Source organism: Mustela lutreola, chromosome 9 (assembly GCF_030435805.1).
Source record: "Mustela lutreola isolate mMusLut2 chromosome 9, mMusLut2.pri, whole genome shotgun sequence".
NCBI classification, from domain to species: Eukaryota; Metazoa; Chordata; class Mammalia; order Carnivora; family Mustelidae; genus Mustela; species Mustela lutreola.
Genome location: NC_081298.1, coordinates 33647290 through 33672580, shown reverse-complemented (window position 1 = coordinate 33672580; position 25291 = coordinate 33647290). Strand labels below are relative to the sequence as shown.

General features: G+C 36.8%; 1 protein-coding gene across 4 annotated transcripts in view; it reads right to left on the bottom strand.

Moving 5' to 3' along the window:
- The window catches only part of PLCB1 (phospholipase C beta 1), a 682758-nt gene that overhangs the window by 618893 nt on the left and 38574 nt on the right, over positions 1 to 25291 (bottom strand). The window lies entirely within an intron of this gene.

Genomic DNA, 25291 nt, shown 5'->3' with positions numbered 1-25291 from the left:
ATAATGTATTATCTGTTTCAAAGGTACAGGTCTGTGAATCATCAGTCTTACACAGTTCACAGCACTCACATAGCACATACCCTCGCTGATGTCCATAACTCAGTCACCTAAAAGATTTTAAATGATTTAAATTACCCATCTAAAATAAATGGTATGATTTGATATGCTTAGGAATGGGTAATTTATATCGTTTTAAAGATTACCATTCTTAGGAGTGAAAATAATTAAAAACTCTGTTGTTAATTAAGATACAGTACAAGTTATTATTTGTTGTGTAGTTCATATTATTTTAGGAAGAAGCAAAGTCTACATGTAATATAAAAAATAAATTTTATTAATTTTTCCAAATTCTTATACAAGAGACTGTAATGATTTCCAAGCCAGACTAAGGACATTTCCTTTAAAATTGTGACAATGATGACAACCCTTCATATTCTATTATTATATGACCCATCATTCCACATTTCATTTCCTACAGTCCTGAAACTAAGCAAATTTAATGGAAGAACAGTATGTAAGATGCAGACATCATATTCAAAATTCTGTCAATATATATTAATGATTAAAATATAAAGAAGGATAAAAGGAAAATGGAAAAAAGGTAAATAACATGGAAAGAATCTTAGCTTTAAAAAAAATCCTACTATGCCAACATCTGTAGAAATCATGAGTAAGGGAAAGAACATAGTGAAATGTGTTCTTTTGTATTCTCTTCTTCCAAGAGCAAAGGTCAAAACTTCAAAGCTGGATTTGCAATGAAAGTTATTACAGGATGATTTTAATTGATTCTTGTACTTGATTAACCTTACATCTATTAAATAGATGAATTTAAGAATTCACAGTATTACATAATAAAACATTTTAATAGACATATAAACCATGTTCTGTTCATATATTAAATGTATCACTAATTTATGTATAATTTGTAATTATATTTTATATAATACTATATATTATTAATTTAATTTTCCAACTTTTCTCATGGATAATTTTTAACATACACGGAAGTAAACAGACTAGTATTAACAAACATCCCAGAGCCATAAACCACTCTCACAAACCATCTGCCCTATCCATAGCCCACCTTCTTCCCCACTTCTCTGTTCTATTTTAATTAAGTCCTAATATCATATCATTGTATCTGTAAATAACTCAGAACACATCTCTTTAAAGGTATGGATTCTTTCTCTGAATATAACAAAAACACCTTAAAATTAACAATGATTCCTAAATAATATCAAATAATCAAATTTCAAAGTTTCTCATAAATGTCACAATTCTTTTTTTAACTTCAATATAAATAAGGGCTAATCACTGCAATTGGTTAAAATGACTGCTATTTTAAACTATAGTTTCTCCTTCTGTCTTACTTTTTTCTTGAAATTTATTTGTTGACTAAAACAGGTTGATTGTCCTGAGGTTTCCTGTTTCCTCTACTTTATTATTAGACATGTTGTATCCCTATGAACTAGTCACATATTTCCCTTCTAAGCATTTCCAATAAATCCCTAGCTGGACTTAGAGATTCAGAAATGTCGGGTTTTGGGGCACCCATTCTTGCTTTCCGCTCAGGTCATGATCTCTGGGTCATGAAACTGAGCCACCACCATCCCCATGGGTCTCTGTGCTCAGCAGTGAGTGAGTTGGCTTCCTCCTCTTTCTTCTCTCTCCGCCCCTCTCCCACCTCTAAATAAATAAATAAATCTTAAAAAAATAAATAAATGTCAGGTTTTTGCTGTTGTTCTGCAACACTACTTCATAGGTAGTATATCAATAAGACTTTTAAATATATAAATGTATTATGTGCATGCTAATTAAGTTAAAGGCCAAAAAGATCATGACAGCCAGGTAAGAAAGACTAGGGAAAAAAAAAATCATTTTGCTCTGTTTCAGCACACTTTAGAAAATTAATTACCTTCTATAGTCCCGCTATGTATTTTATAACATTATTAAATTGACTATTTTAAATAATTTTTATCTTGTCTTTCCTGATTATTATAATCAATGGATTTTACCACAAAGAATTTAAGGCAACTTAACTATAGTCAATTTAAATTCAGAACATATTTCTAGAATGACTTATTATAATAGATGGCAAAGCAGAGTAAGATTAACTGAAGTCAAGGTCAACAAAGTAGAAACAACCAGCATTGTCAAGTAAGTGACAAGGAAGGGAAAAAAGCGATGGAAGGAAACGTTATTTTTTAAGACAAAGAATCATAAGTGTGTGACATATAGGAGAGTATGTGCTTTATAAATATTTGTTGAATTTATAATGACAATAGAGTTGGAATGAATGGACTATGCCAGAGATGTGCTCCATAAAAAAAACTCTTGTCTCCTTCTGTGGGAAATGATAGGATGAATGTTCAAGAATGATCACAACTAAAACTTTATTCATTCCAATCTCTTCCCTCATGGCTCAGAGGATAGAGAACCTCTCATTCTCCTCAGTTCTTCTGACTACCACGTACTCAATTTTTTCCCTATCCTATTACAACCAAGTTCTCTCTTTTCACAGTGTATTTTCCTTCTAATCCACTGCAGGCTTTCATTTTTTAGAAAGAATGAAGCAAACTTCCATTTTGTCTCAAGTTTGTTTCCTCCCAGAAGCAGATCCTGATTCAAGAATGGGTTTGCAAGTAGTTTTTCCTGAGGTGACTGTGGGGAGGGGAGCTGAGAAGGGAGAGAGGGAAGGCAAGAAAGGCAATCAGGGGTGTTCTAATAAGCAAGTTACTCACTGTGGAAACTGGGGCTGAATCCTGCAAGGGAATTCTCAAAGACTCTCTGTAACTTGCTTCAAGGTCATACCAGTGGAAGTGCAATGAAGTTAGGGAATTTATGAAACAACTCCCATCTATGATCTTATTGGCTATTCCCTTTAGAAACACTTGCCCTTCCATTTTCAAGAGAATACTCTCTAACTTTATTCCCACATCTCACTAACTGTCCGCCAGCAAGGGCTGGCTCCTTCCCATCACACCCTCTAGAAGTTTCTATTGATCAGGAACCTGGTTTTTGTGTGTGTGTCTCACTGGACACGCTCATCCTCTCCCTTCTCTACAACCCATGTTCTGGTGATACACACTTCTCACTATTTCCAAGCTGCAGACTCACCTTCCTCATTGCACACTGACATCTCTATCTAAGTAGTTAGGCAGGCTCCTGAACCCCATCGGTTCAAAACAAAATTCATTGTCTTTTTCTTTTCATCACCACACCAGAAATAATTTGACAGTAAAATAAACAATTTATTCTCCTTAATTCTTCATGCCATTTTGGATATCACCTTCCTCCTGGTTACTCAAATAGACCCTTCCCCATCATCTTTGCTTCTTTGTCCTCATCATCTTTGTTTCTTTGTCCTCCTTCTTCTTAGCATTAAAGTTGTCATCCAGTTTCTTTCTGTCATGTTTCTTCTACATTCCTATCACTACCACCATTGTTCAGACTCCAAAGTGCATTCTCAATTCTTTTTTTTTTTAAGATTTTATTTATTTATTTGACAGAGAGAGAGATCACAAATAGGCAAAGAGACAGACAGAGAGAGAGATGAGGAGAAGCAGGCTCCCTGCTGAGCAGAGAGCCCCAGGCGGGACTCAATCCCAGGCCCCTGGGATCATGACCTGAGCCGAAGGCAGAGGCTTAACCCACTGAGCAACCCAGGCGCCCCTGCATTCTCAATTCTGCCATGCTATTTATTTACTTTCTCCAGATTGCAAATGATACTCCATACGAATGCCAGATTAGTCTATATAAGGACAAACGATATGCCCATCCAGTGTAACCCTTTCTGCTCTGTAATCACATTCACTGCTCCCCACGCATCCTGTATTATCTGCCATTCCCAAAGGAAGCAAACTGCATCCTTCACTCAGTGCTTTGCCCCCCTTCTACCTGAAATAAGCCTCCCTTTTAGGACTAGACCAAATTCTACTTTCTCTGTGTGTCCCTCAAATCCGTTCCCATATCCACCCCAAACCTTTGCAAAACAGATTGACTCCTGCCCTGTGCTCCCCCAACACCTTATTCATGATACAGACTAGCAATCATTATATTATGTGATGTGATCATTGTAGACAGTCCCCTGTTTCTGTTATGACCTTTTCACTGTTTGAAAACCCAGAACACCCCGCATTGCTTAGTATACAAGGTACTGTCAACATATGTCAGTGCATTAAGCAGAAAAACAAGCAACCTGCCACGTGTGATATCAGAATTATCTAGTCCAACAAATATTTGAATGGCTTCTGCATTTGAATGTCTGCATATCTGCTATAAATACCCACAGAAATAGACATCATTGTAGAAACAGACTGTGTACTAAGGGTAAGCATGTGCATGGACACACATACATACAATGGTCAAAGTTTCCAAAAGTGTGATATTGACATTAATAACAATTAAAAAAAAAAAAAAAGTAGGTAAAGGCCAAGAAGACAGCAACAACATCCCAAAATACTGCCTTCCTGGATACATTGGCTGAGGGGGAAAAAAATTAATGTTAAGATTAGCCATGTTGGAAACTGTCATTCTAACACTGGTATTATATATAGTCAAGAATCAAGGACGTACGGCGCCCATCAGAGATAAGAACTGTGCACTTCTTCATTCATATTGTAGGTAAATGGTATTCTTCATGTCTCTGTCCATTTTATTAAGTTATTTTCCTTTAAGTTCATTTGGCATTAATCTAAAATCATGTCATTGCCTGAAAATCTCGAGTTTTGCTCCATGGGTGCAGAGCATCACATATTTTTTTTTCCAGTTATTCACCTTGCCTCTGTATGCTTGGGAATTCCAACTCCTTGCTAAAATAAATCTTCAGCTCTGGCTGAATAATAGTCTATATGAACTGGATAGATTCCTAAATTAAATTTTCTTCTCCAGTTGTATTTTGAGATTAAGGCTTATTTCTGCATTAAGCACAGAATCATTGTTGAATTAGGTAGAGACTTGGGTTTATTTTAAGCCTGAAACCTACAGCAATTCTCTTGGGCATCCCAGCTGGTATCATGAAGAATATATTTGAAGCTTTTGCTAAAAACAGCTTTGGAAATTTTTCTCGAGTTTTAAAATAAAAATTGTATAACCCCATCTTGGTCACGTATATGGAGGAGCAAACCCTACGTTAACTACTCAAGATGTAAAGGCTAACTGAATAAAATACAATATCTAAAATATAAGAAGTAGGTGACTATTTTTATAATGTTGACAAAGGAGCCTTATTTTAATAACACACAAGAAAGGGACAAAAGTAAATAACTGAGAAGATGTGATAACATAAAACATTAAGTAACTAATAAAAAAATAAGATGATTTTTCCAACTTATTTTGTAAAGCTATATTATCTTGATATTGAATATGGAAAATACAAGAATGAATGATTCTAGATCTGTCTCATTTGTGAAGATAGAAGTAAAATAAAATACTGGCAAGCAGATTGCAGCAATGAGCTAGTAGGGTTTATCTTAACATGTGAGAGAAGAAAAGCTCATTTCAATATATGCAGAGAAGTTATTGGACAAAACACCTATTTTTTTTTTAAAGATTTTATTTATTTATTTGACAGAGAGAAATCACAAGTAGATGGAGAGGCAGGCAGAGAGAGAGAGGGAAGCAGGCTTCCTGCTGAGCAGAGAGCCCGATGCGGGACTCGATCCTAGGACCCTGAGATCATGACCTGAGCCAAAGGCAGCGGCTTAACCCACTGAGCCACCCAGGCGCCCCGGGACAAAACACCTATTTAGGACTATTATAAAGCCCTTAATAAATCAGATCCAGAAGAGAACTTCTTTAACGGGGTTAAAGGATTATCTTTTTCATATTTGAGAATGATATCATACTCAAGAGTAGAACATGAGAAACAGCACTTTAAGATCAGGGAAAATACTCAGGCCAGGTATCTCTGCCTTTATTCAGTACTGTACCAAAGGCCCTAGATGATTCAAGAAGATAAATGAATGAAAGAAGTAAATGAATGAATGAATAATAAATTAGATAATGGTAAAAGTATTTGGAAAGAAAAATGTAATTTTGTACATATTACATATTACTTTTCTATGTGGAAAATCCAAGAGAATCTTCAGAAAAAATTATTAGAATGAAAAAGATAGTTGATGTCCTAGGGCACCCAGGGGGCTCAGTCACTTAAGCATCTGACTCTTGATTATAGCTCAGGTCAAGAATTCAGGGTCATGAGATAGAGCCCCAGGCAGAGTCCACACTAGGTGTGGAGTCTGCTTTGGAGCCTACTTAAGATTCTCTCTCTCCCTCTCCCTCTGTAGCTGATGTTCTGCCAACAATAGGCGACACTGAATGAGGTGTATACAGGAATGCTCTGTACTATTTTTGCAACTTTTACATAGATCTAAATTATTTCAAAATAAGAGGTTAATATAGTTTTCCTAATCTGTTAATGACCAAAATATACATGATCCATTCCTATCAGTTTTATTCTCCTAATTTTTTCTCAAACATGTGGTTTTATTCCGTCTTCTCTGTCACCACCTTAATTCACCAGCACCTTAACCTCCCACTTTTGTCTATTCACTCTACTAGTTTTTGGCATCCACTCTTGTGACCCTTCTCTCTCCTACTTGCTATCTCTCCAAAACCTTTCAATGGATTCCCATTGACTGCAGAATAAAGAAAGGTATCCTTAAGGTCTTAAATGGCCTTGCCCACCCCATGTCTCTCTTCCTCTTTATCTCACATGTTTCCTCCTTTGGCTATCCAAGCTCCATCTACATTGGCCTCACCTTGTAAAGTTCCACAGGTCACAAAGATAAAGCTCCCCCATGCTGCAAAACTCTACAGGGCTCACTCACCATGAAATGAGGTACACACCCTACCTGCAACCACACTTTACCTAGACCTCAGTACCCAGTAGCTCCTCACACTCAGCCCACAGCTTGAGGCAGGTTCCTTTGTCATGCACTCTTCCAGAATGACCCACTCCCCCTCCATAGCACCTATCTCAATGGATAATCACCAACACTACCTGAAGAATTCATTCATTGTAAGATTCCTTTACAAAGCTCTATGACATCTGGTACAAAGCAGATGATTAATAAATATTTTCAGAATGATGAATACAGAAATGAATGAATAAAGACTATCTTTAGGATAAAGGCCATATCACCTCTTATCTGTATAAAGGACTGCGTTATGAAGAGAAGGAGCTTGACCTTGAATAATATAAAGATAAATTATTACCATATCTTCCAAGCTTCTTTCAAAAAAAATATTATATTTTTGCACAGTTTCTTCTTTGCTTTCCTGAAAGATTTTCTGCTTAATAGCATGTGGGAAAGCCCATCTCCATAAGTAGAATAATTATGTAAAATGTGTTTTAGAATATTTTTTCTACTTAAAGTAGAGAAAGAAGCTGCTATATTGGGTATGCAAATTAGGTTCAGTATAAGGTACCCTGAAGAAACCATCCCAACTCTAAAATAAATTAGCTATTATGAAACACCAGTTGCAATCGTCTGCTCCTTCTATTAACTCTGGTCTTTAGTGGGGTTAGTATATTACTTCAGTGAGCAAGAGTGATTTAGACAGATAGTATCATGTGACCAGCAATGAAATTCCCTTCTCCTTCTAATACAACAAAAAAATGTGAATCTTCAGGCAATGAGATAACAATATCTTTTTGCTATCAAGTCTTTCGGGGAGTTGTTTTGTTTTGTTTTCATTTTAAGTAATCTCCCCAAGGTGGGGCTTGAACTCACAACCCCGAGATCAAGAGTCGGAAGTGCTACTGACTGAGCTGGCCAGGTGCCCTGCTATCAAATCCTTTTGAAAAAAGGGTTAATATTTACATAGTGGATATAGTTTATTTATTACAGTCATATTAACAAATGTCTTGGCTGAACATAAATCAGTCTTTTCCATTACCACTTCATCAAACATCCCATGAATATAAAAAATAAATGTGTCCATGTCTCCATGTCCTTTCCCATTTCTCACCACTTTACTTGCCTGAATTATATGTATAGCAATAAAACAGACATGCACCTCTCTTAAAATTGATGTATTTTCACATGCTTAAGCCATGATTGAAAATCTGAACATTTATTTTGACATGGCAAGTATGATTCTTTGAACTGCTTATTACATATTAAAAATTCAGCTGTATATCTACATTAAAAAGAAAAGTGACATGATGCACATATAGGAATCTTTCCAACATCGACACTTAGGACAGCAAATGCAAGTGACAGATAACACTCATACCTCATGATTCTTCAGAAACACTTATTACAGCCATATTGTATCAACCTAAAGAGGTTGATTTGAAGAGGGACTAGATTTGAAATAAGGTTAGAGGTTTGGAATGTCTTAGCAAAGTTCACAAAGGAAATGGTCTTAAAGGAAGACAAATTCTCCTATACTGGGGATAAATAGTGGATTTAATTCCAAATTATAATCACCAACATAAAAAATCAAAGTAAGAGTGGTGCACACGAGCTAGAAGCTTTGTTTGCTTGCTTCTCACATAAGAAAAACCAGGAAGAAACCTGGTTTCTGGTGTTAAGAATTTCATGTTTCTTTCTTCTCTCTTCTGCTGTCTTATAAATGGTTTTCAATATCAAGGTCTTTTTATTGTCTGAGATGTCTACTGAGGCTCTGGACATCAAATCCATGTTTAGGAAGAAGAAAACAAGATACAAAGGCCCTCATACCCTAATAGATTCATGTATAAAGTACCAAGATATCTCACACAACTATCTCATTGGTCTCAGAGCCATACCTAGCTGCAAGGGAAGCTGGAAAAAAATTATGTAAAGCCTAGAGGACTGTGCTTCAGTTTAAAATTAAAACAAGTAAGATAGGTGTTGGGGTGAAAAGTTAGCAGTCTGCGCATATATGAATGCAATAGAACTCTTTTTACTTTCTTTCGCTAACTAGTGCATGAACACAGATCAAAACATTTTTAAGTATGAAAAGGTTTACACAGTGAGGACTTTTACACCCACCCCTAACTCCATCTGCCGGTTTCCACCCACCATACAACATTTTTATTCTTTTTTTTTTTTTTAAATATCCTTCTAGTTTCTCTATGCAAACACATGCAAATGAGAGTATTCTTGTTTTGCTTTCAGGACTTATCTCCAAGTCATTAAACGGAGCATATCTTCATTCTTCTTTTTTTCATTTTTCTTCTATAGCTGCATAGTATTCCATGGCTGGGTCTATCAGGATTTATTTGATTGGTTCCCATTTTCAAACATTTTATTTGGGTTTTGATCTTTTTCTGTTAATGAACAAGGCACTTAAGTTCTCCTGCATTATGCATAAGTGACTCTATAAGAAAAAAATACAGAAGCTGGACTACAGGGCAAAGGACAAATTTGTGATTTTGATAGAAATGGCCAAGTTGCTCTCCAGGACTGTTGTACTCCCGGACACCACTCCCAGCAACATGGGAGCATGCCTGTTTTCCCACAGTCTCTCTTGCAAAATGTGTGTCATTCTAGATGTTCTTTATCAGCCTCTCATTGTTTCCTATTATTTATGCCATAAATTCTATATGCAAAAGCAGAAATTCCCAGACTGGCTTCATTATCGTAAGAGGTACATGATCAAATGTCTTACACAATTATATGTGTAATTGAATATTTGAAAGGCATCCACCTATCAGAGACAGCTTGCTCTACTAAGCTGGGACATTAGACACCATTTCCTTAACATGCTTCCTATTTTCACGAGAACTGGCAGCAAACTGGAGATCCTTGTCACACACATCAGTCCCCAGGACCCAGTGTATTTAGCCACCACTCAGCAATTACCTGTTTCTTTGTAGTTACATAATTTCATTCACACCAGTTCTTAGAATGTTTTCTTTCCACCTCTATGCATATCCAGTTCCTCCAAAGTCTTCTGTATTTGTCTAAAAGATACTCTCCTAATTTCCTGAATCCTTAGGTAACTACACTGATCCCAATGCTGTAAATGATAGGAGTATAGTCCTGTCTCCATGCATGGCTTCAGCCTTAGGGCTCCAAAATGGACTTGGTGGTACAAGTGATGTTGCATTTATTTTTTTAAAAAACTCCCATGCCATCCAAGAGGCTTAGATGCTACAGTCCTAGAGACATGTAGCTGAAGGAGGGTTCTTCTCCTATATGTCTGACTTACCGAGTGATCCAACTGGCTCCAGGTGCCCTTTATGTTATTCTTCAGAGTTCATTGTCACCTCACAACTTACCAGTCTACATTCCAGCCTTATGTTCTTTGTTTTGGCTTCTAAGGCAACAAAAGTTCATCAGGCTTAATATAATTTCTTGAAACAAAGACTGTAAAAATGAATGTGAGGTAGTCAAGTGTGAACAGATGACTCTAATAGACAGGCATCTCTCTAAAGTCTTCAGGAAGAAGGATTTAAACTTCTTAATTTTTGCTATAATAGTGCCACTTTAGAACATCTGAACAAATTGATGACACTTTTAAAAAAAATCTGACATCCAAATAGCATGCCTGTTCGTATTACGTATATCATTATACTGACTCTCCTGCAAGGTATGTTGTTAAATTAACATTTCTCTTTATTTTAGATGGATTTTATCTACCTTGTATCATATCTTAATTATAATTGCACTAAATTCTATACTTAAAATCAGAAATCCAACATGAAAGTGATCAAGTTCAAGGAGCAATAAAGCTCACTTGAATATTCATTTCCAAAGAGGGGCAGTTATGGCCGAATATTAAGGTCAAAGTCAACCGTCCTTGCATTTTTAATTCAAACGTGCTTTACACATGCAATGTGAAAGTGGGTTTGAATAAGTGCCCATAATCATCTCCTTGGTAAGTCATTGGGGAAAAAAAAAAAGAAAGAAACCTTCCAAGTGAGTAAAATATGCACAGGAGTTATTGAATAAGTGACCCTCATCTAATTGGCGTTTGGATCATCTAGCAACTATATAACTGGAATTTAGTCTAACATGTGACCATTAAATAATTAAGTCAGCTTCATTTCATAGTGATGTAGCATAACAATCCGCCCCAGAGCAACTAATGTGATGGTATTTTGGAACTAAAGTCATTCATTTTCACTTTCTTGTTTCTCTCCATATAATTTATCAAAAAGGAAAAGAAAAGAAAAAGAAAAATATCCATAGTCCTGTCATAGCATGCATGTATCATTATTATAGTAATGTATAGAACATTATTGAATGTCCTGATTTGGATAATTATGCCCTGTGTTTATGTTTTTAAAAAGTCCTTGTTCTTTGAATATATAAACTGAATTACTGAGAAGTCAATACACCTTACCCCCATTCAGGAAGAAACATTCAGTGTGGACCAACAGCTTGGTAGACAGACAGAAAGATGAAAGAAGTGGGGAAAATGATAAATAATCAGCAAATATGTGTAAGGGATGGAAAGCTGTACCTTGTATTAATCTTGAAAATTTTCTGTAAATTTAAAATATATCAAAATAAAAATTTACTGAAGAATCCACAAAACAACGCATATATGCACTCTTGTCTAATGAGGTGGTTTTTATCATCTCTCAGATTTATTTTAGCCTCTCTGAACCACCATTCTATCTGTCGATCAGCTTTTCCTTGCCAGAATACAGTCTTTATGTACTTGATTATCTTACTACTGACCGGCGAGCTACAAATAACTTATCAGCCCTCCTGTCTACCAGACCTGGGTCACTCACTTGGGAAAAGACATTAAATATTTGAAACTGTGGAGTGACCTTCAGTGAACTGCACCCGTAACAAAACCAGGGCATTCAGAGAAATACATGAACATCTCCAGGCCTTTAGTTACTTATTAAATGGTTCCCTGGTGACCCACGAGAGTTAATGCTCACCCTTAAATACCCAACTTACACCAGCAAGACTCGGGTGCTGAGAATAGAAGGCAATCAGAGCATAATGTACTTAACAGGTTGCCCATTGACAGCCCAGTGTCCAGCTTGCTTTGCCTATAAACACAGCACCCAGCAGACCTAGAGGCCTGACTGTCAAGATAATTGTCTGAAATCTTCACTTTGTTGTGCCACCATAAACACAAAGCTGCACGCGGGAATTGAGCTCACCAACTACAAAACATAACTTGTCCATGATGGGGAAGTTAAAAGCGTTTTCCACTTCAAAATCATAGTATTGGTACTTAGAAACGATTTGTTTCAAAACAATGTGCAAAGTGAACAATTTCACATAATCGAGCCAAAATAATTCTAACTTTTTTTTAACAGCAAATAACAAAGAGAGATGTTAAGAAACTACTTATCTGAGAATTTCAGGTGGTGTGTACACTCTGACCTGTTTAATGATTAATCGGGTTTCACAAAAAGGGGAGTAGGAACGTATGCCAGAACAAAATGGGGAACACAGACCACACTTAATAACATGTGATTGTTGGGGCCTCCTGCCATTTAGAATTCAGTTTTTCAAAGGTGCTATGTTACATAAGAACTCTGACTTTAGTGCTTGATGTGCAATCCGTATTTATCACATATTTATTTTTTTTTTTTTAAATTTTATTTATTTATCAGAGAGAGAGAGGGGGAGAGAGCAAGCACAGGCAGACAGAATGGCAGGCAGAGGCAGAGGGAGAAGCAGGCTCCCTGCTGAGCAAGGAGCCCGATGTGGGACTCGATCCCAGGACACTGGGATCATGACCTGAGCCGAAGGCAGCTGCTTAACCAACTGAGCCACCCAGGCGTCCCTTTATCACATATTTATGTATCAGTATACGGGGAAAAGAAAATCAGTGAAACCACGTGTTGACTATTAATTCAAGATGCGCTAGGAACATACTAAATAGTTTATACATTATGAGCTTTTCTTGGATATTCTGTAAAAATCCTATTTTTTCTTTTCTTCCACACTTGTGCAAACTTTTTTTTTCCCTACCGAGACATTCCCTTAAAGCATGGTAAATGGTGAGTATTAAGGTTTCTAAGGGAATCTGAGGATGACAAATATTGAAGCAGTGGGAAGTTGTCATTTTCTGAATCCTTCCAAGTTGAAACAGATAATGAGTTTGTTGAATGAGTTTCATCATGAATAATACAACTGGAGACAATTTGAGTGACTGAAAATTCAATTCATTATCATATCCATGTTTCTTAAGAAGATATCAATGATAATGTATTGAAGTTCTGACAAATTTTACAATTTGATAAAAATTTCTAGCACATTCTACTACAAGTTCATTGTATTTCCTATGTTTGGATAAAAGTATGCCTGCCAATGTTTCTGGTATAGAGGTAAGAAAGACACATTTTCTTTTTCTTTCCTTTATCTTTGCTTTTATCTTTCCATATCTTTGCTTCTATGTAAAATTAAAATAGAAATGTCTTGCATCTACATAGGCAATTATAATTCTCTAAATACTAATAAAAGAAAACCTACATCTTGTTCATTTAGGTAACATTATTTTTAAATATTACAACTACTTACCTGTCGGGACACTTCCCATTTTAATTTTTAAATCATTTGCTTTACACAATTCTCCTCTGAAACATTTACAAGATATTTTAATTACCAATCCAATTACAATAGCACAAACATACACTAATTTTAGCAGTCAACTACACAATACTTTAAGAATTACAAATTCACCCCTGGGAATCCATTTCCTGATGTATTCAATGTTTATGGGTTAATGTTTGACCAGCTCATTTTATAAAACACTAACAGGGTTAAGACTAGTTTTAAATATAAAATACATCACACTCTACTGCACTCTTTGAATAGGTCAGAGATTACAAATGTGAATGAAAATGGACAATTCCCAGGAAGCTTCCAAAAGAACTGTGAAAGTTATTTATAAGTAGGTGGCTACTCTTATCAGAAGATTAACATGCAATAATGCCATAAATCTCGCTTTGTTTAGAAATTCACATTACCCCTCTGTTAGTTTCCAATTTAATATTAGCAGGAAAATGCATCTCTCTTCCTAATGAGATTAACCATGAGTTTGAAAGGCATTTATACATAAGAAGGCCTAGATATTTTTATATTTGTTTTCTTTTTATGGAAAGCAATCATTACAATTGTGTTAGATTGCATCATTGTTCCCAGGACTTCACCCCTCCCTGTGTCTACTTCCTTTTGCAGTTCCTCCCACCAAACTCTTTGATGTTGGACTTGGCTGTGTAACTTGCTTTGGCCAGAGGAATGTTAGTGAACATGACATAAGCAAAGGCTTCAAAGGTACTTGTGTGGTTGGTCTTGCTTTCTAGCACCTTTGCCATTACCCCAAGAAGAGCCTCTTCTAGATGGCTGTTGGCTCCTTAGGCTGGGACACACAGAGAACACATGTTGGCAAGACATGTTGTGTCTAGCCTACAGCCAGAGCCTGGAACAAGCTAGGCCTAGATCATAACCTGAAGTCGAACCCAGCTGAGCCAAGCCTCTATCAGCCAACCCACAGCCAACACACAGGCAAACAGCTGGAAATACTGATCACTGTTTCCTGCCACAGAGATTCTATGGTTGTTTGTTACAAAAATAACTTAGAGAGGCAGTCATCAGTTATGTAAGCTATGTCATATTTGTATGTATACACACACACACACACACACACACCACCACCACCACCACCACCACCACAATATGTGTAACTATCCTATACATTTACTCAGTTAGTCACCAATTTTTGATACTTTCTGTATTACTGTATGGGCATTAAGCATTGCTGGCTCTAGTCTCTGGAAGTTTCCCATCATAAAATATTATAATTGATAGTGCCAATGTGACAAGAAGAGATAGAAAAATTGCCCCTACTCTGTCTGCGTCCATCATTAAAGATTTTGACCTTTTCTACAAGTATAAGTGCTGAAGAATAATGGAAAAGGACAAGAACAGCAATGAGAATTCGAAGAAGAGAAGAGATGCTTGCAAGTCACTACTGTTAGAAAATGGAGTGGCATGCCCCAACCATTCCACTCTAATCATTCATGAAGCAATTTAGGAAATAGAAAACTCAAGAACCCTCCTTTAAAATTAGCTGGATGACAAAATCCAGCTAACCGAAAAGTGAGTCAAATTAAATAATTAATTTAATTACATCTATTAATTATGAAGAGGAACCTGTGGACCCAAATAGGAAGGAGGAATCAGAGTCTGGCATTTTAGATACATGCAAAGGACACGATGGCTAGGTAGATGTTTGGGGTGAAGCGGAGTTAAAGGGACACATGACTCCAAAGTTTTTAACTTGGGAAGAAGGAAAATGGTGTGGTAAACTAAAAGAGAGATAGAGGGTCGTGGATCATGATGAAAGGACAGATCAAGAAAATTCATGAGTTGATTGTGGGGTGTTGAGTTTGGAGAGTCTACAGGGCAGCAAAGTGGAGACAGGCAACTGGGAAATAGGTCTGGCATGATCAGGACTGTAGACCGAGACTAGGTGACAGTTCACATGCTAGGAGTAGATGAGGTCATCCAAGAATAAATACACAAATACAAAGTAAGAGGCCCAGTGCAAGCCTTGGAAAGATGCACTGTAGGCTGAGCCTGTTGATCTCTGAAAGCCACCACCACACTTATGACAAGGACACAGTCCCATCTGGTTCTCCCAGCCAGTGATCAGTCCCAACAGAGAGATGAACACAGGCCGATTCCTGGCACACAGGGGACTCCTCTAATTGACTTTGACCCAAGGATTTTCCTTCAATTTTCCTGTACCTTCGTTAAAACGCATGCTAGTCTGGGAAACCTCCCACCAATGTCTTCTCCCTCTCCCCTTCAGTCAAGGTCAAACTTGCACCAAGGTCAGAAGGCTCTCTCAGCCTCTCCCAGCTCCTGCCTATTCTTACTAGAGGTGCATCCCCTAATAAAATCTTTGCATAGCTGGGATGCCTGGGTAGCTCAATTGCTTAAGCATCTGACTCTTGGTTTTAGCCCAGGTCATGATATCGGGGTCATGAGATCGAGCCCTGTGTCAGGCTCCATGCTCAGGGGGGAGTCTGCTTGCAATTCTTTGCCCCCACTCTTTTCCTCCCGCTCTGGTCTTCCACCTGCCCATTTTCTCTCTCTTTATCTCCCTCTCTCTTCCAAAATCTTGCTACATTTGATACCATTTTGGCTTGTGCTTTTCAGAGAATCTGGACTTTCTTCCCCTTAGTGTTTCAGGGTGCTTTACCATCGTGGAGGCAAACTCACAGAACCTTGCAAGACATTTTGTGCCTTTTGCACACAGAAAAATTTCGCTTATATCATAGTCAAAAAAGAATAAAGCTATCAAGTAACATGCCTTCCTTTTAAAGAGCACTCATACAATTCAAAATCTAAACAGAAAAGAGTTATGAAAATCAACATCATTTCGACAATACATGCAATTTAAACACATATCTAACTTCAGATTATCCCTGTATCTCATTCACATGTTCATGGAGAATATACGAATAATTTCACAGAAAAAAATTTGAGTTAATTCCCTTGAGCTAAAGTTCTTCCCTGAATATATGTCACAATACAAAGTTGGAGATAAGGCTAACATCCACAAAATAATATAACATTAAGAGATAATCTAAAAGGAAATCCAAATGTCTGGGTAACATTAAAGGGTATAAGCCATTTTTAGTGAACTCCTGCACTTTAAAAAAATATCTCTAAAACTACAACAACAAAAAATAAAAATAGAGTGTAGGAAAAAACCTCCACTTTGATGCAAATGTCATAATCCTATTCCAGAAGAAAGTGGAATGACACTTTAAGGCAGAACAAAATGAGACAAAAGGATTTTAAAGATTTTTCAAATAAGTATTCACATATAAAATTGTGATAGATATTCTCATTCATGCAGCAATTTAAGATTTAGAATACTTGTGAACCCTCCTTTTAAATGAGGACAAAATCCAGCTAACAAAATAACCAAAAAGTGAATCAAATTTAAAAAGTCACAAATGGAGAGTCTGAGACAAAAGAAGTACTGTTGAGAATGGAATCCATTTAATTAATGCTTTAATTTTCTTTTTGTAATAAGTAATGGTCACTGATTAATAATTCAAAGAGCTAGAGTTTACCAGTATCCCCTCTCTTCCAGTATACCAGATAAACACTTTCATTAATGTCATCTATATTGTCTATATGCAAATACAAACAAGTATATTCTCATTAATTCCCTTTATTACACATTTTCTGGACATGAATTTTTTTCTTATCAGCATATCTTAGAGATCTTCCCACATCAATAGAAAGGTGTATTCATCCTTTCCCTCCTTTGCCCCTGCTTCAGCGTAGCTGCAAAATAGTAGCAATATCCTGTAATTTATTCAACCTGTCCCCTATTGAGGGACACTCAAGTTGTTTCCAAGGCAGGTTTTTACAAGCAACTCTGAAATAAATAACCTTGTACATATGTCATTTTGTACATGTACAGATACACATAAAAAGATAAACACCACAGGACGCATGGGTAGCTGAGTTGGTTGGCTCACTCATGATCCCGGAGTCCTGGGATCGAGTCCAGCATCGGGCTCCCAGCTCCATGGGGAGTCTGCTTCACTCTCTGACCTTCTCCTCGCTCATGCTCTCTCTCATTGTCTCTCTCTCAAATAAATAAATAAAATCTTCAAAAAAAAAAAAAAAAGGATAAACATCCAGAAAAGAAATTACTGAGTCAAAAGATAAGACGCATTTATAATTCTTGTAGTTATTACAAAAGAACCCTCCAAAAGAGTGATGCTTAATTACCCTTTTCCCAGCGATGCATGATAAGGCTTATTTCCCCACAGCCTCACCTTTAGATGATGTTGGCAGACTTCTAGATGGTTGACAATCTGATAAGTAATAAATGGAAAATCAGTGTGGTTATAAAATGCATTTCTACTATTATGAATGGGTTTGGGTTTCCCATTTTGGTTGGATTGTTGGTTTTCTGATGGTATTAGTTTTTAAGATTTTATTTATTTATTTGACAGACAGAGATCACCACTAGGCAGAGAGGCAGACAGAGAGAGAGAGGAGGAAGCAGGCTCCTTGTGGAGCAGAGAGCCCAATATGGGGCTCGATCCCAGAACCCTGGGATCATGACCTGAGGCGAAGGCAGAGGCTTTAACCCACTGAGCCACCCAGGTGCCTCTCTGATGGTATTAGTTTTTAAAAATTTCAGGAATTATTACCACAGAGTATCATGGCATGGTAGAAGACTTAAACATAAAAATAATATTATAACTAATATATTTAGGGGATGAGATAGTAAAGTGAAGAAAAAAGCATACATAATCTAACTTCTTCATCATTCATAGCAAGAATTAAATATGATTAAAGAGCAAAATTTTAGTTACATAATTAATGAGTTGAACTTCAGATTTTTTTATAATTATATTTTTCTTAACTTTGCGGGGTTCCTTTAGCAATAACATATCCAGCAGAGAAACTATTATCTGGCGTTCAGCCTTTCAGAATATATTCAGTTTATTTTTTTATGCTTAATTTCAAATAAAATTAAATATAAAATGTTCACTGAATTCGTTTGCATGATATGTTATACTTGTTCCATAAGTATTTGTTTTTATGCATTATCTTTCTTTATGGATAGATGCATAGGCTGGTATCTGAAATTATAGTCTTTAAAAGTCAACAGTGTGTTTCTGGGTGTGGGTATCTGGATAATTTTTATTTTATTTTATTCATTTATAGTCTCTTTATTACCTTAAATTCTATAATGATTACATATTATTATTACAAAAAAGACATTATTTTAAAACTAGAAATATCCAGAATTTTCAAGGTAATATCTGCAAACAATGCAATCTACAGTCAAACTAAGAAAACCAAGAAACTTTTCTTTCTTAGAAAGATAGAGACAAAAGAACATTATTTTGGGTTATTCTAATAATAAACTAGTTAAAGATATCAAGAGTCAATTTTTATCTCTGTGGCTGCAAATAAAACTCTGAATGTTGATGAGATATAATTGGAGAAATTCTTTCCTATATTTTAAAATCATACAAGAATCTGTGGGCTATGCAACAAAAGCTGCAAATGTATTTAAATTGGGCCAATTTATAATTAATTACCTCTTTGCACACGCCGTTACCCGATTAGAGCATGCAAATTTTACTTTCAAGGGTGCTATGAGTTCACGCCCTGAAGTGCCTGGAGACTGACAGTCATATCTGACATCCTGCATTAAAAAGTTCCTTTGAATAGGTCAAAGCTCGTTTTGCTTTATTTTATTTAAAGTCCCCATCTGTAAGCCATGTTTACAAAAACTAAAAAGTTTTCTTCTGTAGTTAATTTCAACTTTGATATTGGTCTACCAAAACATGTCTGGATTAATTTAACACTGATTGGCACGGACTTAAAATGTTCTTTATATGTTTGTTTAATGCAGTACCTAAAGGTAAAGAACTTTTTAAAAAAATTAAACATGGGGGGGCGCTTAGGTGGCTCAGTTGGTTGGGCGACTGCCTTCAGGTCAGGTCATGATCCCTGAGTCCCGGGATCAAGTCCCACATAAGGCTCCCAGCTTTGCAGGGAGTCTGCTTCTCCCTCTGACCTTTTTCCTTCTCATGGTATCTCTCACTCTCTCTCAAATAAATAAATAAAATCTTTAAACAATAAAAAAAAAAAGCTCTCCAGATGCTTTAAAAAAATTAAACATGATATATTATTGTATTATTATATTATAATATTATGTTATTGTAGAGAGGAGAGTTTTAAATAACCTAACCTTGAATTGTATGTCGCAGCTACTAATAATTTTAGAAATATTTAATTTCTATCTAGCAATTTTGAGTTAGCTATAAAATCATTCTTGTTTTGTTTGGTTGGTTTGGGTTTTTTCCCAGTTTTACATATGTTGCTCAGGAAGGCTTAAAATATTCAATGAAAGTCACATATCTAATGTGAGAGTCACACAAAATATTTAATGAAATTCACATATCTTCATTTAATGAAGAATGAAGATCAGAACTCTAAATGCTACATAGTTCGTATACCCTTCTCTACAATGGTGAAGCCAGATATATGTTATCTGTCACCACAATAAGGCTGCGTAACAAACAACTACAACACTTCAATGGCATGTAATAAATATTTAACGTTGTTGAGGAGCATATGGTTCATATCATTAGATCTGCTGATCTGGACCAGCCTCAGTTGAATTGAGCTTGTCTTTTTCATGCACGTCTGGTCAACTAGCAAGTCAAGGGAAAGCAGGGTGGTCTAGTACGACTCATCTCTGCTCCACGTGGTCTTTCATCTTCTATCAAGCTAGTTTCTTCTAATCTTTTCTTTTTCTTGTTTTTATACACAAACACATACACACACTTACCTATTATTAGTATGTATACAAAATGCAAAATGAAAGTTATCATACACATTTTTCTATGGCACTAAGCTTGTCTTTTTCATGCACGTCTGGTCAACTAGCAAGTCAAGGGAAAGCAGGGTGGTCTAGTACGACTCATCTCTGCTCCACGTGGTCTTTCATCTTCTATCAGGCTAGTTTCTTCTAATCTTTTCTTTTTCTTGTTTTTATACACAAACACATACACACACTTACCTATTACTGGTATGTATACAAAATGCAAAATGAAAGTTATCATACACATTTTTCTATGGCACTAAGGATACACCTATAGCATGAGTTTTGGTGCTACAATACTTAGCAAGTACCATGATTCAATCAATCCCCTATCACCAATTAGAGATTTATAGCCTCATTTATTGTTTTCCTGGATACCATATATTCTGCGAGCTACCTCAATGAGTTACTTCATTTGTAATAAAGAATTGAAAAATAAACTTTTTTTCTTTTTCTTAACAAGCTGGACTTTAGATTTCAGAAAGTATATCATACAACCCCATATTTCTCACTTTGGGCCTAATACCTAACCCCTATTTCCAAATTCAAACAACCCATCCAGTTTCTGAGACAATCCTGGGAATATATATTACCACAGCACTTTGTACTGGCCAGAAATTTTATCCTGAATTCATCTTCTCATTAAGGATAAATAATAAAATAATAATAATAATAATAAAGGTAATAATAATAATACATGGGCACTGCGTGGGACGCTTCATAAGGAGAGGTTGGCATTGCAAATTTCTGTCCCTGCATTTTATAGAAGCTGTATTGTTCAGAATCATCTCTCATAGCAATCATATTTATTTGGGGTCAATCACTATTTTTTTCTTTTCCTTTACTAAGTATTTATTTATTTATTTGAGAGAGAGAGACCGTGCATGGGAAAGGGGCAGAGAGAAAAGGAGACAAAGTCTGAAGAAGGCACCACACTGAATCCAGAGCCTATGCAGGGCTGGACCTCATGACCCCGAGATCACAGCCTGAGCTGAAACCAAGAGTTGGGCACTCAACCAACTGCACCACCCAGACACCCCAACATCATTCTTTTTCTTAAATGTAAATCCCCCCAAAGAGTTAAATCTGTCATTTGCACATTTGTGTGAAATCATTTTAACTATCACCTACCGATACACCAAGTTTTATTTTCGTATGAACATCATACTGTTCACTGAGAAAGGAATACTGGTAATATCACATTATGAAAAAAAATTTAATTAAAGAGAGACTCACTCTATCATTTTTGTTCAGGGATCAAGGCTATTACTAAGAATTCTCAGGTTCTAATCTGGGTGGTCCTGTTACTTCATTGAAATTTGTATTGAGATAATGATAGAACTAATACAGAGAGATCCTAGTTTCCTCTAACAATACTATCTTGCAAAACACAATGCAAGTATCACAACCAGGATATTGACATTGATAGTATCCAGCAATCTCATTCAGGTTTCTCCAGTTTTACTTGTATCCATTTATATATGCTTATAGGTATGTGTGTATGTGTATGTGTGCATTTAATTCTATACAGTTTTATCATGGGTAGGTTCATATATCCACCACCACAGTCAAAACACAGAACAATATCATCACCACAAGGATTTTTTGTTACCCTTTTATAACCACACTAAACTCCCTCCGTCCTTCCTTATATCCACGACTAATAACCTACAAATCACAAATATATTACCCATTTCTATAATACTATCATTTCAAAATGCTTATATAGAATTATATATATATAGAATTACATAGTACATAATCTTTTAGGATTGGCTTTTTTCACTTGGCATACTAGAGATCATTTAGGTCGCTGAGTGCACCAATAGTTCATTCTATCTTATTGCTGAGTATCATTCCATGATATGGATATACCACCATTTATTTAAACTTTTACCCACTGAAGGACATCTGGTTTGATTTCAGTTTTTTGGCTATTGTGAATAAAGCTTCCATGGACATTTGTGTACAGGATATTGGTGTGAGCCTACATTTTAACTTTTCTGGAATAAATGCTCAAGACATTGCAGTATCACATGATGGCTACACGGTTAAGTTTTAAAAGAAACTGTCAAACTGTATTCCAGAGTTCTGTGCCATTTTACATTCCCAGTGACCCAGGAGTAATCCAGACTTCGCATCCTTGCTACAACGTGGTAATGTCACTATTTTCATCTTAGCCACTCTGATAGGTATGTAGTGATATCTTACTGGGATTTTAATTTGCATTTCCCTAATGGCTAATGATGTTGAACATCTTTTCATATGCTTATGTGCCATCTGTATATCCTCTTTGGTGGATTGTCTGCATATGTCTTTTGCCCGTTTTCTAATTGGATTGCTTAGTTTTGTTTTTCAACTAGTGAGTTTGAAGTTTTTTGTGTATTCTAATTATAAGCCCTTTGTCAAAAACGTGGTATGCAAATACTTTCTCCCAGTCTATAGCTTGTCTTCTCATCCTCTTCTCAGAGTTTTTCACAGAGTACAAGATTTTAGTTCTTTTTTTCTTTTAAAGATTTTATTTATTTATTTGACAGAGGGAGAGATCACAAGTAGGCGGAGAGTCAGGCAGAGAGAGAGAGAAGCTGGCTCCCCACTGAGCAAAGAGCCCGATGTGGGGCTCAATCCCAGGACACTGAGATAATGATCCGAGCCGAAGGCAGCGGCTTAATCCACTGAGCCACCCAGGTGCCCCCAAGATTTTAGTTCTAATGAGACTCAACTTTTCTTTTTACATATTTGGTCTTGGTGTCAAGTGGAAAAACTCTTTTCCTGGTCCTAGAGCCAAAGATATTCCTGTGTTTTTATTTTTTCTAAACTTGTATAGTTTTATTTTTTACAATTATATCCATAATCCACTTATGTTCACTTTTGTATAAAGTTTGAGGTTTAGGTAGAGTTCTGTTTTATTTGTATTTATTTACTGCCAATGGATGTCCAATTTCTCCAGTATCATTTGTTAATAGATTATATTTCCCCCATTAAACTGATTTTGCACTTCTGTCAAAAATCAGTTGGGCAGGGCTGCCTGGGTGGCTCAAGTTATTAAGCATCTACCTTTGGCTCAGGTTATGATCCCAGGGTCTGGGGATCGAGCCCTACATCGGGCTCCCTGCTCAGTGGGAAGTCTGCTTCTCCCTCTCCCACTCCCCCTGCTTGTGTTCCCTCTCTTGCTGTGTCTATCTCTGTCAGATAAATAAATTAAAAATAAAAATAAATCAGTTGGGTGCATTTCTTTAGGTCTGTTTCTGGGTTTTCTATGCTATTGTCTTTGAGGCAATTATTCCTATGTTAGAGCTTGACCCTGCCATCTTATTTCTTGTTTTCTATTTGTTTACTCTTGTTTCTTGATTCCTTATTTTCTTTCTCTTGCCTTCTTGGGGGTCATTTTACACGTTACAATTCCATCTTTATTTTCAGTGGGTATCTGTATACTTTTCATAGTGGTTGCTTTGACTATTACAATATATGTACATGACTATTACTAAAATATGTATTTTTTGGCCATCACCTTTTTTTCACTTTTAATCATTTCCATTTTTTTAAAACTTCTATTTCTTTGCTGAGGTTTTCTATTTTTACATTTGTTTCAAAAGAATTTTCATTTGATTACTGAAGTTATTTTTATGATGGTTACTTTAAAATCCTTGTCAGGTAACTCCAACATCTGATTTATCTCAATGTTGACTTCAGTAGATTGTCTTTCTCACTCAGATTATGATTTCACTGGTTCTTGGTATGAGGGGCAATTTTTCAAGTGTATCCTGGAGGTCTGGTCTACTATTTTAGAAGACTCTGAATCCTAAAGGGCAATCACCCTGTTTGTTTGTCATGTGGGTCCTGGTTTCTTTTGTGGGCTGTGGCTCTGATGACAAGTTTATTTTCAGAGCCCTTACTGTGTTCTTTGGGTCCGCTTGCTTCATCTGATACTGCTGGGGCTCCCCCAGGTCTTTGCACCTGAGGGAGCAGAAGGGGTTTCTTCAGCCCTGGGCCCCAGTGTCTCTGGGTGAGGGGACAAAAGTCTCAGGCACACGGGGACCAAAGTTTCCCAGGCCAGGCTCCCTTTTGCCAAGGCCACCCAGCTGTCCGCACATTGTTTATCTCTTAGTGACCAGAGTTTTCAGGCCTGGTGAGGAAGGAGAGCACTCTTCCTGGCCACTTACTGCTGTTAGCTGAGATCCCAGGTGATCTCCCCTTGCCAGTGCAGCTGGGCTGTCCTGGTGACAGTGGAAGGGCTCCCATTAGATCCACGAAAGGAAGGCCACCTTCTGTTTCTAGGTCAGGGGTCAGGTAATGCTGGGTCTGAGTTGTTTGCTGTTTGGGGGGAACAGGAGACGCCCTGACACTGCACTGTTCCTTTCATCCTGATGACAAATCCGTTCCTCTTTCTCTTTGCCACTTCCAGAGTTCTGTGCTGTTCCTTCCGTCCTGACGACAGATCAGGTCACCTTGCTCTTACCCACTTCCAGATGTCTGTGCTGTTCCTTCGGTCCTGACGACAGATCACCTCGCCTTTCTCTTAGCCACTTTCAGAGTTCTGCATTGTTTGCTGCTTGCATTATTTCTGAGATTTCTAGTTGTACTTAGCGTGGAGCAGCAGAGAGAAACAAATCTACGCTTCTTGACTGGATCATAACTCTGAATGATCCTTTTTTTTTTTTTTAAGATTTTATTTACTTCTTTGACAGACAGAGATCACAAGTAGCCAGAGAGGCAGGCAGAGAGAGAGGAGGAAGCAGGCTCCGTGCTGAGCAGAGAGCCTGATGCAGGGCTCGATCCCAGGACCCCAAGATCATGACCAGAGCCAAAGGCAGAGGCTTTAACCCACTGAGCCACCCAGGCGCCCCTGAATGATCCTTTTTTGAAGCACAAGTTACTTACATCATTCCTTTGTTTAAAACCTTATAGCAGGTATGTGCTATGGTGAGTGCTGTGAAGTGTGTAAACCTGGCGATTCACAGACCTGTATCCCTGGGGCTAATAATACATTATATTA